Source organism: Ornithorhynchus anatinus, chromosome X2 (assembly GCF_004115215.2).
Source record: "Ornithorhynchus anatinus isolate Pmale09 chromosome X2, mOrnAna1.pri.v4, whole genome shotgun sequence".
In the NCBI taxonomy this organism is placed as follows: Eukaryota; Metazoa; Chordata; class Mammalia; order Monotremata; family Ornithorhynchidae; genus Ornithorhynchus; species Ornithorhynchus anatinus.
This window is the reverse complement of record NC_041750.1, coordinates 2,631,941-2,646,717: the sequence shown is the minus strand read 5'-3', so window position 1 is coordinate 2,646,717 and position 14,777 is coordinate 2,631,941. Positions and strand designations below refer to the sequence as shown.

Genomic DNA, 14,777 nt, shown 5'->3' with positions numbered 1-14,777 from the left:
GTCCACCCCAAGCGCTCAGTACGGTGTCTGGCACGTAATAATAATGTCGGTATCTGTTAAGCGCTTACTATGTGCCGAGCACCGTTCTAAGCGCCGGGAGAGATACAGGGTCATCGGGTTGTCCCACGCGGGGCTCCCAGTCTTCATCCCCATTTTCCAGCTGAGGTCACTGAGGCACGGAGAAGTGAAGTGACTTGCCCACAGTCACCCAGTTGACAAGAGGCGGAGCCGGGATTCGAACCCATGACCTCGGCCTCCCAAGCCCGGCTGGACAGAGGTCATGGGTGCGAATCCCGCCCCCCGCCACTCGTCTGCTGTATGAACTTGGGCAAAGCACTTCTCGGTGTCTCAGTCACCTCATCTGTAAAATGGGGGGGATTAAAAGTGTGAGCCCCGCGTGGGACAACCCGATGACCCTGTATCTCCCCCAGCGCTCAGAACGGTGCTCGGCACAGAGTAAGCGCTTAGCAAATACCAAACATAGCAAGCGCTTAAATACTAACGTTGTTATTATCATTACTAAACATGACGATGATGATTCCCCGCCCACGACGACGAGCTCACAGCCTAGCGAGCTCAATAAATATCACTCATTGATGGATGGGGGGTGGGAGGATCCCTCTTGGGGGGGGGGGGGAGGAGGAGGGAGGAAAAAAAAGGGAGGGAGGGGAAAGGGGGTCGTTAGAGCCTTTTCTCCCGGCCAGGTGTTGCTCTTGAACCGCAGATCTTCCCTCTCCCGGCCGGAAGCAGAGAGCAGGCCCGGGGAAATGGGCCGAAGCTGCGTTCTGAACCCCCAATTTTCCAGAGACCCCGGATCTCTCCCCCCGAAACTTCCATTCCAGGTAGGAGAGGGGCTTCAGCTGGAGGCCACGAAACCGAGCATTAGACCGTAAACCCGTCACCGGGCAGGGATGGGCTCTATCATCCGTTGCCGATTTGTCCATTCCGAGCGCTTAGTACAGTGCTCCGCACAGAGGAAGCGCTCAGGAAATACTATTGAATGAATGAACGGCGCTTCCTAGAAGCGTCTGGCCTCTAGGAAGCGCCGTTCAATCATTCGATGGTATTTATTGAGCGCTTACTGTTGGGGGCTGTGATGAGCACCGGGGCTCGCGGAGAGAGGCAGGGAGAGAGCTTGTTGTCTTAGCCCCATTTTACAGGGGGAGAAACTGAGGCCCAGAGAAGCGACTTGCCCCTGCTCAGAGGATTTTCACGTTTCTACTCCCCTGGCTATTCCTGCTTCAGGAGCACCTCAGTGCTTACACGCTTTATTTCCATCCCAATCTACCCAGCCATGGGTTCGAATCCCGGCTCCGCCACTTGTCAGCTGTGTGACGGGGGGCAAGTCACTTCACTTTTCTGTGCCTCCGTGCCCTCATCTGTAAAATGGGGATAAAGACTGGGAGCCTCACGTGGGACAACCCGATGACCCCGTATCTCCCCCGGCGCTTAGAACAGTGCTCTGCACACAGTAAGTGCTTAAATACCCACATTATTATTATGATTAGGGTTTGTTGATTGTTGTTGATGATGGAGGACTCAGCAACCAGCTTTTTGGGGGAAAGAGGGCAGTGTGGCTTGGGAGTCAGAGATCATGGGTTCAAATCCCGGCTCTGCCACTCGTCAGCTGTGTGACTGTGGGCAAGTCGCTTCACTTCTCTGGGCCTCATCTGGAAAATGGGGATTAACTGTGAGCCCCATGGGGGACAACCCGATGACCCCGTATCTACCCCCAGCGCTTAGAACAGTGCTGTGCACATAATAAGCGCCTAACAAATGCCGACATCATGATCCCGGCTCCGCCGCTTGTCAGCTGTGTGACTGTGGGCAAGTCACTTAACTTCTCTGGGCCTAAATTCCCTCATCTGTAAAATGGGGATTAACTGTGAGCCTCACGTGGGACAACTTGATTCCCCTGTATCTACCTCAGCGCTTAGAACAGGGTTCTGCACATAGTAAGCGCTTAACAAATGCCAGCATTATTATTATGATTATTATTGGGGGTTGTTGATTGTTGTTGGTGATGGAAGACTCAGCAACCAACTTTATGGGGGGTGAGACTTGGCGCTTAGTCCAGTGCTCTGCACATAGTAAGCGCTCAATAAAGACTATTGAATGAATGAATGATTTAATTGATTAATGGGAGCGGGGGAGGGGTCGAGACCACCCCCAAACCACGTGCCCCCCACCACCACGTGACCCCCCAAACTGCAGTGTCCCGTGGGTCCAGGGGGACGCGGGGAAGGTGCAGGTCCCCCGATCGGCCGCCAGAGGGAGCCCGAGAGCTTTCCAAACCGTTCCTTTTTTTTTTTTTTGGAGGGAATTTTTGGGGCGCTTCCATAATAATAATTACGGTATCCGGGAATCCTCCCTAATCACGGTATTTTAATAATAATGTTGGTATTTGTTAAGCGCTTACTAAGTGCAGAGCACTGTTCTAAGCGCTGGGGGAGATACAGGGTGAGCAGGTTGACCCACGTGGGGCTCACAGTTTTTTAATCCCCATTTTACAGATGAGGTAACTGAGGCACAGAGGAGTTGTGACTTGCCCACCGTCACACAGCTGACAAGTGGCAGAGCCTGGATTCGAACCGGTGACCTCTGACTCCCCAGCACGGGCTCTTTCCACTGAGCCACACTGTAATCCGTGGCTCAGTGGAAAGAGCACGGGCTTTGGAGTCAGAGGTCATGGGTTCGAATCCCAGCTCTGCCACTTGTCAGCTGTGTGACGGTGGGCAAGTCACTTCACTTCTCTGTGACTCAGTGACCTCATCTGTAAAATGGGGATTAAGACTGTGAGCCCCACGTGGGACAGCCTGATTCCCCTGTGTGTCTACCCCAGCGCTTAGAACAGTGCTCTGCACATAGTAAGCGCTTAACAAATACCAACATTATCATTATTATTACTAATAATGTTGGTGTTTAAGTGCTGGGGCGAATCCAAGGTGATCAGGTTGTCCCACTTGGGGCTCCCAGTCTTCATCCCCATTTGACAGATGAGGGAACTGAGGCACAGAGAAGTGACTTGCCCGAGGTCACACAGCTGACAAGCGGTGGAGCCGGGATTAATAATAATAATAATAATAATGATGATGGTATTTGTTAAGCGCTTACTATGTGCAGAGCACTACGTGCTGGGGGAGATACAGGGTCATCAGATTGTCCCACGTGTGGCTCACAAATTTTAATCCCCATTTTTACAGATGAGGAAACTGAGGCCCAGTGAAGTAACTTGCCCAAGGTCACACAGCAGACAGATGGCGGAGGCGGCATTAGAACCCACAACCTCTGACTCCCAAGCCCGGGCTCTTGCCACTAAGCCAGGCTCCTTCCCGGGAATAGTAATCACGGTATTTACTGTGTGTCAGGCACTGTACTAAGCGACGGGGTTGATAGAAGCTAATCAGGTCGGACCCAGTCCCTGTCCCACATGGGGCTCGGGGTCTTAATCCTCAAAGTAAAATGCAGATGGGGGTCACTGAGGCACAGAGAAGGGAAGTGACTTAACCAGGGTCACACAGTAATAGTGCCGATAATACTAATGACAGTTGTGGTATTGGTTAAGCGTTTACTAGGGGCCAAGCACTGTACAAAGCGCTGCGCTAGGCACAAGATCATCAGGAGGTCCCCAGTGAGGCTCACGGTCTAAGCGGGGCAGAGAACAAGTATTGAATCCCCCTTCTAAAGATGAGGAAACTGCGACCCGGGGAAGCTGATTTGTCCAAGGTCCCGCAGCGGGAATTGGAACCCGGGGCCTCTGACTCCCAGGCCCGTGCTCTTTCCACTAGATGATGCTGTTTCACACAGCAGACGAGTGAGGTGGCCGGGATTAGAACCCAGATCCTTCTGACTCCCAGGACCGTGCTCTGGGATTGCTCACTAATCTCCGTATTTTAATAACTGATCACGGTATTTACTGTGTGTCAGACACTGTGCTAAGCGACGGGGTAGAGAGAAGCTAATCAGGTCGGACCCAGTCCCTGTCCCACATGGGGCTCGGGGTCTTAATCCTCAAAGTAAAATGCAGATGGGATCACTGAGGCACAGAGAAGGGAAGTGACTTAACCAGGGTCACACAGTAATAGTGCCGATAATACTAATTCAATAGTATTTACTAATGACAGTTGTGGTATTGGCTAAGCGTTTACTAGGGGTCAAGCACTGTACGAAGCGCTGCGCTAGGCACAAGATCATCAGGAGGTCCCCAGTGAAGCTCACGGTCTAAGTGGGGCGGAGAACAGGTATTGAATCCCCCTTTTAAAGATGAGGAAACTGAGACCCGGGGAAGCTGATTTGTCCAAGGTCCCGCAGCAGGATTAGAACCCGGGGCCTCTGACTCCCAGGCCCGTGCCCTTTCCGCTAGATGATGCCGTTTCACACAGCAGACGTGTGGCGCGGCCGGGATTAGAACCCGGGTCCTTCCGACTGCCGGGACCGTGCTCTCTCCACTAGGCTCTGCTGCTTCTCAGCCCGGGTGGGAGGCCGGGTGGTCCGTGCCGCGGGGGTATCCTAGCCCCCTCCATTCCCTCTTTCGCCTGGCAGCCCCCTCCTAATCCGGTTTCGGCTCTGCTGCGATCCCCTTCTCCTCCAGCTTCCTCCCTCTCCATCTTGCGAGACTCTCTCCCTCCCCTCTTCCGTCCCCCACAGACCTCCTCTATTGGTTAAGCGCTTACTCTGTGCCAGGCACTGTACTAAGCGCTGGGGTGGATAGGAGCAAATTGGGCCGGACACGGTCCCCGGCCCGAGCGGGGCTCCCGGTTTCAATGCAGCCTCCCTTCCTCCAGCCCCCCACCGCCGTCCGGCTCCGTTTCCTTCCTCCTGGGTCTGGCCAGCGGCTCGCTCCTGGACCCCGCGGGATCTTGGGGAGGGCAGGTGGGGGCACAGCTCACGGACACCCCCTCCGACCCGAATCCGGTTCACCTGCCGGCCGGAGAAGCCCCCTCCCCCAACCTCCCGGATGGACCCCGCTCCTTTTCTCCGCTCTTGGGCTCGGCCCAGGGGAGTCGGAGGCCAACAAACAGCCCCATTTAGGGGTCAGACAAAGGGCCGGGGACGTGGCCGTAGCCAAGCCCGCTGGCCCCGTCCCCAGGGTGGACGGGCGGGGGAGTCGGGGGGCTGGGGTCCTTTGTCCCCGACCAATGGGGCTAGGCCGCCGCGGGCCTCGCCGCTCTCCGCGGGCCAGGGCAACCTCGGGCTCCCCCTTTCTGGCCGGCCCTCTGGCTCCCGGACACAGGGGCCTTCTCTGCCCCCTCCCCGCCACACCTGGGAACGGGGCCCACGGGTTCCGGTCCCCCTTTTGTCTCTGCCCCGGCTGGTGCCGGCCCGCGGGGGTGGATGAGGGGGTGGGGGGGCACGACGAGGGGTGTCCTGCCAGCTCCCGGCGCGGCTTCCAGCTGAACCCCGGCCAGTCGGCCCCCGCCGCTCCGTAAGGAGCCGGGGGCGTCGGGGGAGCCCACGGGGCCGCGGCGGTCGGGGTTCCGGACCCCAGGACCCCGCCGACCGGGATCCCGTCACCGGGACCCCCCGCAGTTCCCGGGCCCAGGCTCTTTCCACTAGGCCACACTGCTTCCAGTGGACGGGGAACATGCCACTTAATAAAAGTAATAATAATGGTGGTATTTGTTAAGCACTTACTATGTACAGAGCACTCTTCTAAGCGCGGGGGTAGATACAGGGTCATCAGCTTGTCCCACGTGAGGCTCCCAGTCTTCATCCCCATTTTCCAGATGAGGGAACCGAGGCACAGAGAAGTCAAGCGACAGCTGCCAAGTGGCAGAGTCGGGATTCGAATCCATGACCTCTGACTCCCAAGCCCGGGCTCTTTCCACTGAGCCACACTGCTTCTCTAACACAGTTGCACTTCCGTTTGTATTTCCCCAAGCGCTTAGTACAGCGCGCCGGATCCGGTGACTACTCGATAACTGCCGTTATGACTCCTGCTCTAAGAAACAAATCCCCGTGCTCCCACTCCACCCGCAGTCACCCAGACTGGATTTCTGAACGCCAGGAACCAAGGCCCACGGGGACGGGGGCTGATCTGATTGCCTTCAATCGTATTTAGCGAGCGCTTACTGTGCGCAAAGCACTGTACTAAGCTCTCGGGACAGTATAATACAACAGAGTTGGCAAGACGCGGTCCCCGCCCACAGTGAACTTACAGTCTGGAGGACTTTACCGAGAAGCAGCGCGGCCTAACGGAGGGAGTCGGGGCCCGGCAGTCAGAGGACCTGGGTTCTAATTCCGGCTCCGTCACTTGTCTGCTGTGTGAGTCTGGGCATGTCGCTTTATTTTTCCGTGCCTCAGTCTCCTCGTCTGTAAATTGGGGATTAAATCCTTCTCCCACCTAGTCCGTGAGCCCCAAGCAGGGCAGCGACTGGGTCTGACCTGACACAGTCAGGTGAGATGACCTCGTGTCTCTCCCAGTGCTTAGAACGGCGCTTGGCACCTCGGAAGCCCTTAACAAACACAGCAGTCGGAGTAATCTGCCCAAATGCTTGGCGCGGAGCTTGGCAAGACGTACACGGTGCCCACAAAAAAGATGAACCCCAAGTCTGCGGGACGGGAGACCCCGTGATTTCCCATCCCGCTCCCGCCAGCGCCTCTCCCCCTTCCTCCGATCGGTCTCTGGCTTCCCAGACTGGAACTGGAGAGGGCGAGGCACAGGAGGAAGGTTAGCGTGGAAGTTGGGTGGTGATCCCCCGCCCCCCGCCCCCTATGTAGAGATGGTCTCTGGGAGGGGGAGGGGGCTTCCTGCCAGCCTTCCATCCCAGCAAGTTGAGCCTGTAAGGTTGCCATGACAACGGCAGCTGCTGGTGACATCAGAGGTGGCCCGGGGATTCGGCCCAGGCAACCAGACTTCCCGGGGCCAGATAGTGCCAAAGGACAGGAGCGTTGGAGCCGGAGTTTGGGGGGCAGCCTCCTCACCCCCTCCTGGTCTCCCCCTTCCTGGTCTCCCCCCTCCTGGTCTCCCCTCCTCCGGCCTCGGCTCCCGGTGTTTCCCGGCTTGATTGGAGGCCGGTTGTGTTGGGGCTGCCGAGTCGGGTGCCCCTGGGTCCCGGGCATTGAGCTCAGGGGGCCGGGCGGAGGGGCGTTGGATTGGGCTGGGGATCGTCCTGGGCGCCTAGTGGAAAGAGCCAGCGCGACTCAGTGGCAAGAGCCCGGACTCGGGAGTCAGAGGTCGTGGGTTCTGATCCCAGCTCCGCCACTTGTCAGCTGGGTGACTTTGGGCAAATCACTTCAATCCCCTGTGCCTCAGTTACCTCTTCTGTAAAATGGGGATTGGTACCCTGAGCCCCTCCTGGGACGACCTGATCACCTTCTGTCTTCCCCAGTGCTTAGAACAGTTCTTGGCTCATAGTAAGCACTTAACCAATACCATCATTATTATTATCTTAAGAGCCCGGGCCTGGGAGCCGAAGGACCCGGGTTCTAATCCACGGCCCAAAACTCGTCTGCTGTGTGACCTTGGGCAAGTCATTGTTCGTAAGAGATGAGGAGGATTGCAGTCAGGGACCTGGTAGAGGGCATAGAGTTGGAAAGCAGGCAGGAGATCTCCCTGAGACAACCAGCAAGGAGGAGAAGAGGAGGATACTCATTCAGTCCTATTTGAGCACTTACTCTGTGCAGAGCACTGTACTAAGCGACAGTAGGGTTGTGAGATGAGAGGGATTCAAGGGAAGACCCTCATCTGCTGGTTTCTGTTTTATGGACAAAGTAGTTGGCAGGATCACCAGGGGCGGGCAGCAAGGGTTGTGGAAGGGGAAGTGAGAACTTCAGGAGGAGAAAATTAAACAATAATTATGGTCTTTTTTATGGTATTTGTTAAGCGCTTACTTTGTGTCAGCCAATGTACTAAGCGCTGGGGTAGATACAAACTAATCGGGTTGGTCACGGTCCGTGTTCCACATGGGGTTCACAGTCTTCATCCCCATTTTCCAGATGAGGGAACTGAGGCCTAGTGAAGTGACTGACCCAGAGTCACAACAGCAGACAAGTGGCAGAGCTGGGCTTCAAATTCAGGTCATTTGATTCCAAGGCCTGGGCTCTATCATTCATTCATTCAATCGTATTTATTGAGCGCTTACTCCGTGCAAAGCACTGAACTAAGCATTTAGGAGAGCACAATACAGCAAGCAACAGATACGTTCCTTGCCCACAATGAGCTCACACTCTAGAGGGTGATGTACATAATACTATACATAATTGATGAATAAAGAAATAAATTAGTCCACTAGGCCCGGCTGCTTTTCAAGTGCCAAGTGTTTGTGGCACTTACTGTGTGTCAAGATAATCCGGTCAGACGCAATCTCTGTCCCACATGTTTCTTAGAGTCTAAGGGGAAGGGAGAAGAGGAATAATAATGAATAATTGCTGTTTCTGTTAAGCGCTTACTACCTGCCACGTGCTGGGGTAGATAAAGGCTAATAAAGCTGGACCCAGAACCTGTCCCATGTGGGGCTCCAGTCTGAGTAGGAAGGAATAGGATTTAGTCCCCATTTTACAGAGGAGGAAACCGAGGCCTAGAGAAGTGAGTAGAAGAGTGGTCGATCAGAAGAGGCCGCTGAATTCCGGCAGGAGGATTCAAGAGCTTAGTACAGCGCTCTGCACACGGTAAGCTCTCAGTCAATACGATTGATCGATTGAGGAGAGAATGGATTCAAAGCGGCCGGGATGATTTCTACCAGCGGCATGAGCACGAGAACAGCGGAAGCAGGCGGTGGTGAGAGAACAGTGAGGCCACTGAGGCCCAGAGAGGTTGAGTGACCTGCCCAGCGTCACCCAGCAGGCCAGAGACAGAGCTGAGATTAGAACCTGGACCTCCTGACTTCGGTGTTCTTCCCAGAGTCACCCTTGTTCGACTGGAAGCTCCTTAGGGGCAGTGACGCCGGCTCTTCCTTCCGCCCTCCTAGTGCCTAGCTCGGTGCTCTGTGCTAAGTCTGTTCTAACGCGGATCCCCGCTGGCTTTGGTCCAGACTGGGCCTCCCCTGTGCTCCCCCAATCTGGTTGGGGCGCTTTCTCTTATTACATCCCAGCCCGCACACTTCGCTCCTCCGATGCCAACCTTCTCACTGTACCCCGATCTCATCTATCTCGCCGCCGACCTCTCGCCACGTCCCGCCTCTGGCCTGGAACGCCCTCCCTCTTCGTATCTGACAGGCAGTTAATCTCCCCAACTTCAAAGGCTTATGGAAGGCCCCTCTCCTCCAAGAGGCCTTCCCTGCCTAAGCCCTCCTTTCCTCTTCTCCCACTCCCTTCTGCGTCGCCCTGACTTGCTCCCTTTATCCATCCCCCCTCCCACAGCATTTATGCCCATGTCTGACATTTATTGATTTCTATTCATATCTGTCTTCCCCTCTAGAGTGTAAGCTCCTTGTAGGCAGGCAATGTGTTATATTGTTATATTGTACTCTCCCAAGTGCTTAGAACAGTGCTCTGCGCACAGTAAGTGCTCAGTAACTACAGTTGACTTACCGACCGGGTGAAGGGTCGGAGCGATGGGGGCTCGGCAGCCGAGAAGCTGCCCAACCGGGGGTCTTCAGACACAATCAACTCTATTGATTGGGCATCCGCTATGTGTGGAGAAATGTTATTACCCTATTTATTTTGTTAATGAGGTGTCCATCCCCTCGATTCTATTTATCGCGATTAAGTTGCCTTGTTTTTGTCCGTCTGTCTCCTCCGATTAGACTGTAATCCCGTCAGTGGGCAGGGATGCCCTCTGTTGCCGACTTGTCCATTCCAAGCGTTTAGTACAGTGCTCTGCACATAGAAAGCGCTCAATAAATACTCCTGAATGAATGAAGTGCTTGGAAAATTCCAGTAGAGTTAGACACAATCCCTGCCTTGTAGGAGTGTACAGTCTAAGGATCTACTACTTGGAAGGTTATATTTTCCCAAGTGCTTAGTACAGTCCTGTGCGCACAGTAAGTACCCAGTAAATACCATTCATTGATCCGTACTAGTAACAGTCATACAGTCTAGACTGTAAGCGCAGTGTGGACAGGGAACGAGTCTACCGACTCTCTTATTCTCTCTCAAGCACCGAGTACAATGCTCTGCACCCGGTAAGTGCTCAATAAGTACTATTGATTGATTAAAATGTATTGGGCACCCACTGGGTACAAAGCACCGTATTAAGCCCTTGGGAAATAAGAAGCAAGAAAATGGCATTTTCCTTGCCCAGAAAGAGCTTACACGCTGAGAGAGTCTGAAACTAGAAGTAGTCACAGAGTAAGCAAAATAAATTCTGAACCAAGTGAAGTTTACACCTTGTCGTTACTGTGTTCGAGCTCTTACTGTGTGTTAAGCACTGTTCGAACCACTGGGGTAGATACAAGTCAACCAGGTCAGACACAGTCCCTGGTTTAGTGGGGAGAACAGGTATCGAATTCCCCTTTCACAAATGAGGAAACTGAGGTGCACAGAGAAGATAAGTGACTTGCCCAGGGTCACCCAGCAGACAAGTGGCAGAGCTGGGATTAGAATCCAGCTCCTTTGAATCTCAAGCTCGAGCTTTTTCCACTAAACCACCCTGCTCCTCTAAGCAAACTTCGCTGTGCATTAATAATAATAATAATAATAATATTGGGTTTAAGTGCTTACTATGAGCAAAGCACTGTTCTAAGCACTGGAGGGATACAAGGTGTCCCTCAAGGGGCTCACAGTCTTCATCCCCATTTGACAGATGCGGTAACTGAGGCCCAGATCCGTGAAGTGATTCGCCCAAAGTCACACATCGGACAGGCGGCGGAGCCGGGATTAGAACCCATGACCCCTGTCTCCCGAACCCGAGCTCTTTCCGCCGAGCCACGCTGCATTAGAGGCTGTGCGGTTTAGTGGAAAGCTCCCTTTTCACTGGGCTGCAGTCTCACAGTCTGACCGCCTTTGACTTGGAGTTAGAAGTAGGGGTAAATTTGGTCTCGGGTCCAGGGGTTCCACGATGTTCACTCTCCATCAGCCCTGTCCTTTGGGGTGTTCGGGCACCCGGCGTGAGACGATGAAGCAGCTTTCCTCGGGCTTCCTTATGTCTAACCTCATTCCCTCCTGCAGAGGAGGCTCAGACCCATTCCTCCTGAGGGGCTGTCCCCGTCGGCTGGTTCTTGGGCCATCCGGGGTCGGTAGGGTCGCCTCGGGCTGTTGCCCCAGACCACTCGGGAACGGACCGCTCCCCGGTTTGGGATCGTGGGGGGAGCTGCAACTAGCTGATCGGCTCGGGCAGTGATCGCGTTCCTCCCTCTCCCGTCCAACATCCGAGGTGGCTCATTCCGCTCTCTCACTCCCTTAGCACGGGGACTGAATGGGGGGTGGGCGTTGGCCAAGGCCAACTGGGGAGGGGGACGTGGTGAGAGACCACGGTGGGAGGAGCCAATTACAGTCACCTCTGCCTCCCCTCATCCCACCGTGGCCTACCTGTCCTCCCTGGACTCTTGAGTCCCTGAGGACAGAGGATTTTGACTTCGCCTCAGTTAATCAATCATGTTTATTGCGTGCTTACAATGTGCAGAGCACTGTACTAAGCAGTTGGGAGAGTACAATTCAGCAGAGTTGGTGGACACTTTCCCTATCCATAATGAGTTTACAGTTGTCCTCCTTTGGAGGAGAGACAGGAATCTCAGCTGGGAGACTCCAAGGGCAAGACCCCCAGACTGAGGGATGGCAGTGGCGAGGGCATCTCCTGGGATGAAGGTGGCCCCCTTCCCTGAGTGGAGGTTGCTCAGAACCTTGGGGGCTTCTTCCAGGTATTACGGGCAGTCTGTGTTTTTCCTCCTCCTCCTCCTCTTCCTGCTCCTCCTCTTTCTCCTCTCCTCCTCCTCTTCTCCTCCTCCTCCTTCTCTTCTCTTCCTTTTCCTCTTCCTCCCCCTCTCCTTTCTTCCTCTCCTCCTCCTCTTCTTCTCCTCTTCCTCCTTTTCTCTTCCTTTTCCTCTTCCTCCCCTCTCCTCCTCTTCTCTTCCTCCTCTTCTCTTCCTCCTCTTCTCTTCCTCCTCTCCTCCTCTTCCTCTTCTCCTTCTTTTCCATCTCCTTCTCCCCCTCCTCTCTTCCTCCTATTTTGTCCTCTTCTCCTCCTCTCCTCCCCTCCTTCTCTCCTCCTCTTCCTCCTCCTTTCCTCCACTCCTCCGCCTTCTCCAGTCTTCACCTCCTCCTCTTCCTCTTTTCCTCCTCCTCCTCCTTTTCCCCCCCTCTCTTCTCCTCTTTCCCTCCTCTCTTCCTCTTCTTCCTCTCCTCTTCACCTCCTCACCCCCTGGATGGCGGCTCAACCTTCTCTCTGACTTCTGGGCTGAGATCAAGTGTCCATATACGCCCCATCCCCCTCAGAGAGTTCACCCCACCACTCCCCCAGCTTGGCTGTCCCGCGGCCCAGTCTGACCCTCGTGGTCAGCGCCCAATCTTCCCATCCTGCCTGCCCTGGTTGAAGCACCCACAATGCCTATGCCGTGACCTGGTCAGACTTAATAACAACAATAATAATAATTATCATTATGGTATTTGTTAACCACTTACTATGTGGCTAAGCACTGAGTTAGGACTCTAGGTTCCTTGTGGGCAGGGAACATGGCTACCAACTCTCTTATATTGTACTCTTTCAAGTGTCCAGTGTGTCAGTGGGTGCCTAGTAATTACCATTGATAATCAGGTGGGACATGAACCCCGTCCCGTGGGGGCTTGCAGTCTCAGGGAGGGCAGACAACTTCCACCTTCCCACTCTGCAGCCCGGCCTGACCCCTCCATCCCCCAGCCTCCTCCTCCGGGAAGCACCTACCATCTCCTCCTGCCACGTCGGGTAACCCGAAGCCCCCGGCCCTCCAGGCTGGGTCCGAATGGAGCCGGGGGGCTCTGTCCGAGGGTGGGACAGACCAGTTAGAGCAGCAGAGGCGGAGCAGGGGGAGAGACCCCCCCCTCTATCCTTATCCCCGGACAGCACCTGGCCCGATCAATTATTTTTATAGAGTGCTTACCGTGTACAGAGCACTGTACTAAGCGGTTGGGAGAGCACAATACAACACTAAACAGACACATTCCCTCCCCACAGTGAGCTTACAGTCTAGAGGGGAGCTCACTGTGGGCAGGGAACGTGTCAGTCGGTCAATCAGTCACACTCCCGGCCCTGTCACTTGTCTGCCGTTTGATCTTCTCTGGGCCTCAGTTCTCTCATCTGTAAAATGGGGATTGAAACTGCGAGTCCCACGTGGGACAGGGACTGGGTCCAGTCCGATTTACCTGGCACGTAGTAATCGCCTAACAAATACCCCAGTTATTATTCCCAGTCATCTTTATTGAGCGCCACCAACTCTGTTGAACTGTAGCCTCTACCAACTCTGGGTTCTCCCAAGAGGTGCTCTGCACACGGTAGGCGCTCAATAGATGCCACTGCTGGTGATGCCGTCGGTAGCCAAGACTGAGGGTCCGAGAGGCCCCCTGCCCCGAGGAACCGGGCAGAAGCCTTGCTCCCGGCACTGGTTTGGAGGGAAGCAGTTGGCCCTGTGGTCCCTGCCAGCTTTGCGGAGCGGGTGTATATTTTTACTAGTTTCCTCACACTTAGTGGAGTAGTGTCTCCCGCCGGGGGCTGGAGGCCGAGCGGACCGCGCCCCCTCCTTACACACAAGCGCGCACACACACGCTCCCACACACACCACAGCCAGGGCTCTCCTTCCCCCCTTTCATTGACTGCAGAATCCCCTCCCACCCCTTCCCCACCCCCCGCCGCTCCCCCTCCCCTCCTCCTCCTCCTCCTCCTCCTCCCTGCATCCCAGCAATCTCTTGACACCTGAAGAAAAGCCCTAACCAGTGGGAGCCGACTGGGGGAGAGGGGAAAAAAAGCCCAGAAGAGGGGTGGGGGGTGGGGGTGGGGGGCTGCTGGGGACGAGACCCCTCTCGTGGAAACACCGGTTATTGTGTTGCATGGATTATTGAGGAGGAACGACCCCCCACCCCCACCCCCAAGAGCATCAAGACAAGGTCTGCTACTCTGGTAAGTGTGAGCCGATCCCCGGGCCCCCCCTCCTCCCCCATCCCCAAGACCCCCACCATCAATCTGTCCTCCTGGGCACGTTCACTAGCGGAAGGGTTGGGCGGGGGTCGCTCCTCCGCCGGCCAGCCTCGGGGGGCTTCTGGGTCTGAAGCCGGCGTGGACCCCGGTGTGTAGAAACGCCCCTTCGGTTTCTTCTGGGGGTTTCAGGGAGCGGAGACGGATGGGGCCGGGTTGGGGAGGGGGGTGGGTCGTTAAATCGTCCCCCGGCTGGGGTGGCTTCTGTCACGATCGCGACCCACCCCCTTTTCCCCCCCAATCCCCGCACGCCCCCCACATCCCGATGTCTGACAACAAAGCTTCATCTGGAGATCAATCCGGCAGTGGCTCCAGCAGCCCAAATGACATGGTTGTCATGGAGATGGTACAGAGAAGCCCAAGCGATAGGGCAGCATCTGGGCTGAAGATGTCCTTCCTTTCCCCCGTCCGCGAGGCTCTCCTCCCTCCAGATCCATCTTGGTCACCGCCCCCCACCCCAGGGTCCCCCTCCACGCGGCCCCGCCGAGCCCCTTGGGGACTTTTTGTCTGGGAGAGGTGACATTCTCTCCTCTTGGCTAAAACAATAAAGCACCCCAAAGCTGGTTCTCTGGCTGTCCCTACCCCAGTATTAGCTTAATTGTTCCATTAGCATTTCCTTTCTGCCTCCCGCTTCTTCTGCCCATTTTTTAAAAATCCGGACGAGGAGGAGGAGGGGTGGAGGAGAGGGAGGGTGAGGTGGGGAGGGGGTGTTAGAGCAGCCCTGGACCCAGCGGAT

At 55.4% G+C, this 14,777-nt stretch overlaps 1 protein-coding gene across 1 annotated transcript in view; it reads left to right on the top strand.

Moving 5' to 3' along the window:
* The first annotated feature begins 13,821 nt into the window (after positions 1 to 13,821).
* PSD2 (pleckstrin and Sec7 domain containing 2) overlaps positions 13,822 to 14,777 on the top strand; it is a 41,866-nt gene continuing 40,910 nt past the window's right edge. Inside the window, exon 1 of the mRNA XM_029052371.2 lies at positions 13,822 to 13,966. The gene's annotated coding sequence lies outside the window, so the exon portion shown is untranslated. The remainder of the gene's footprint in view (positions 13,967 to 14,777) is intronic.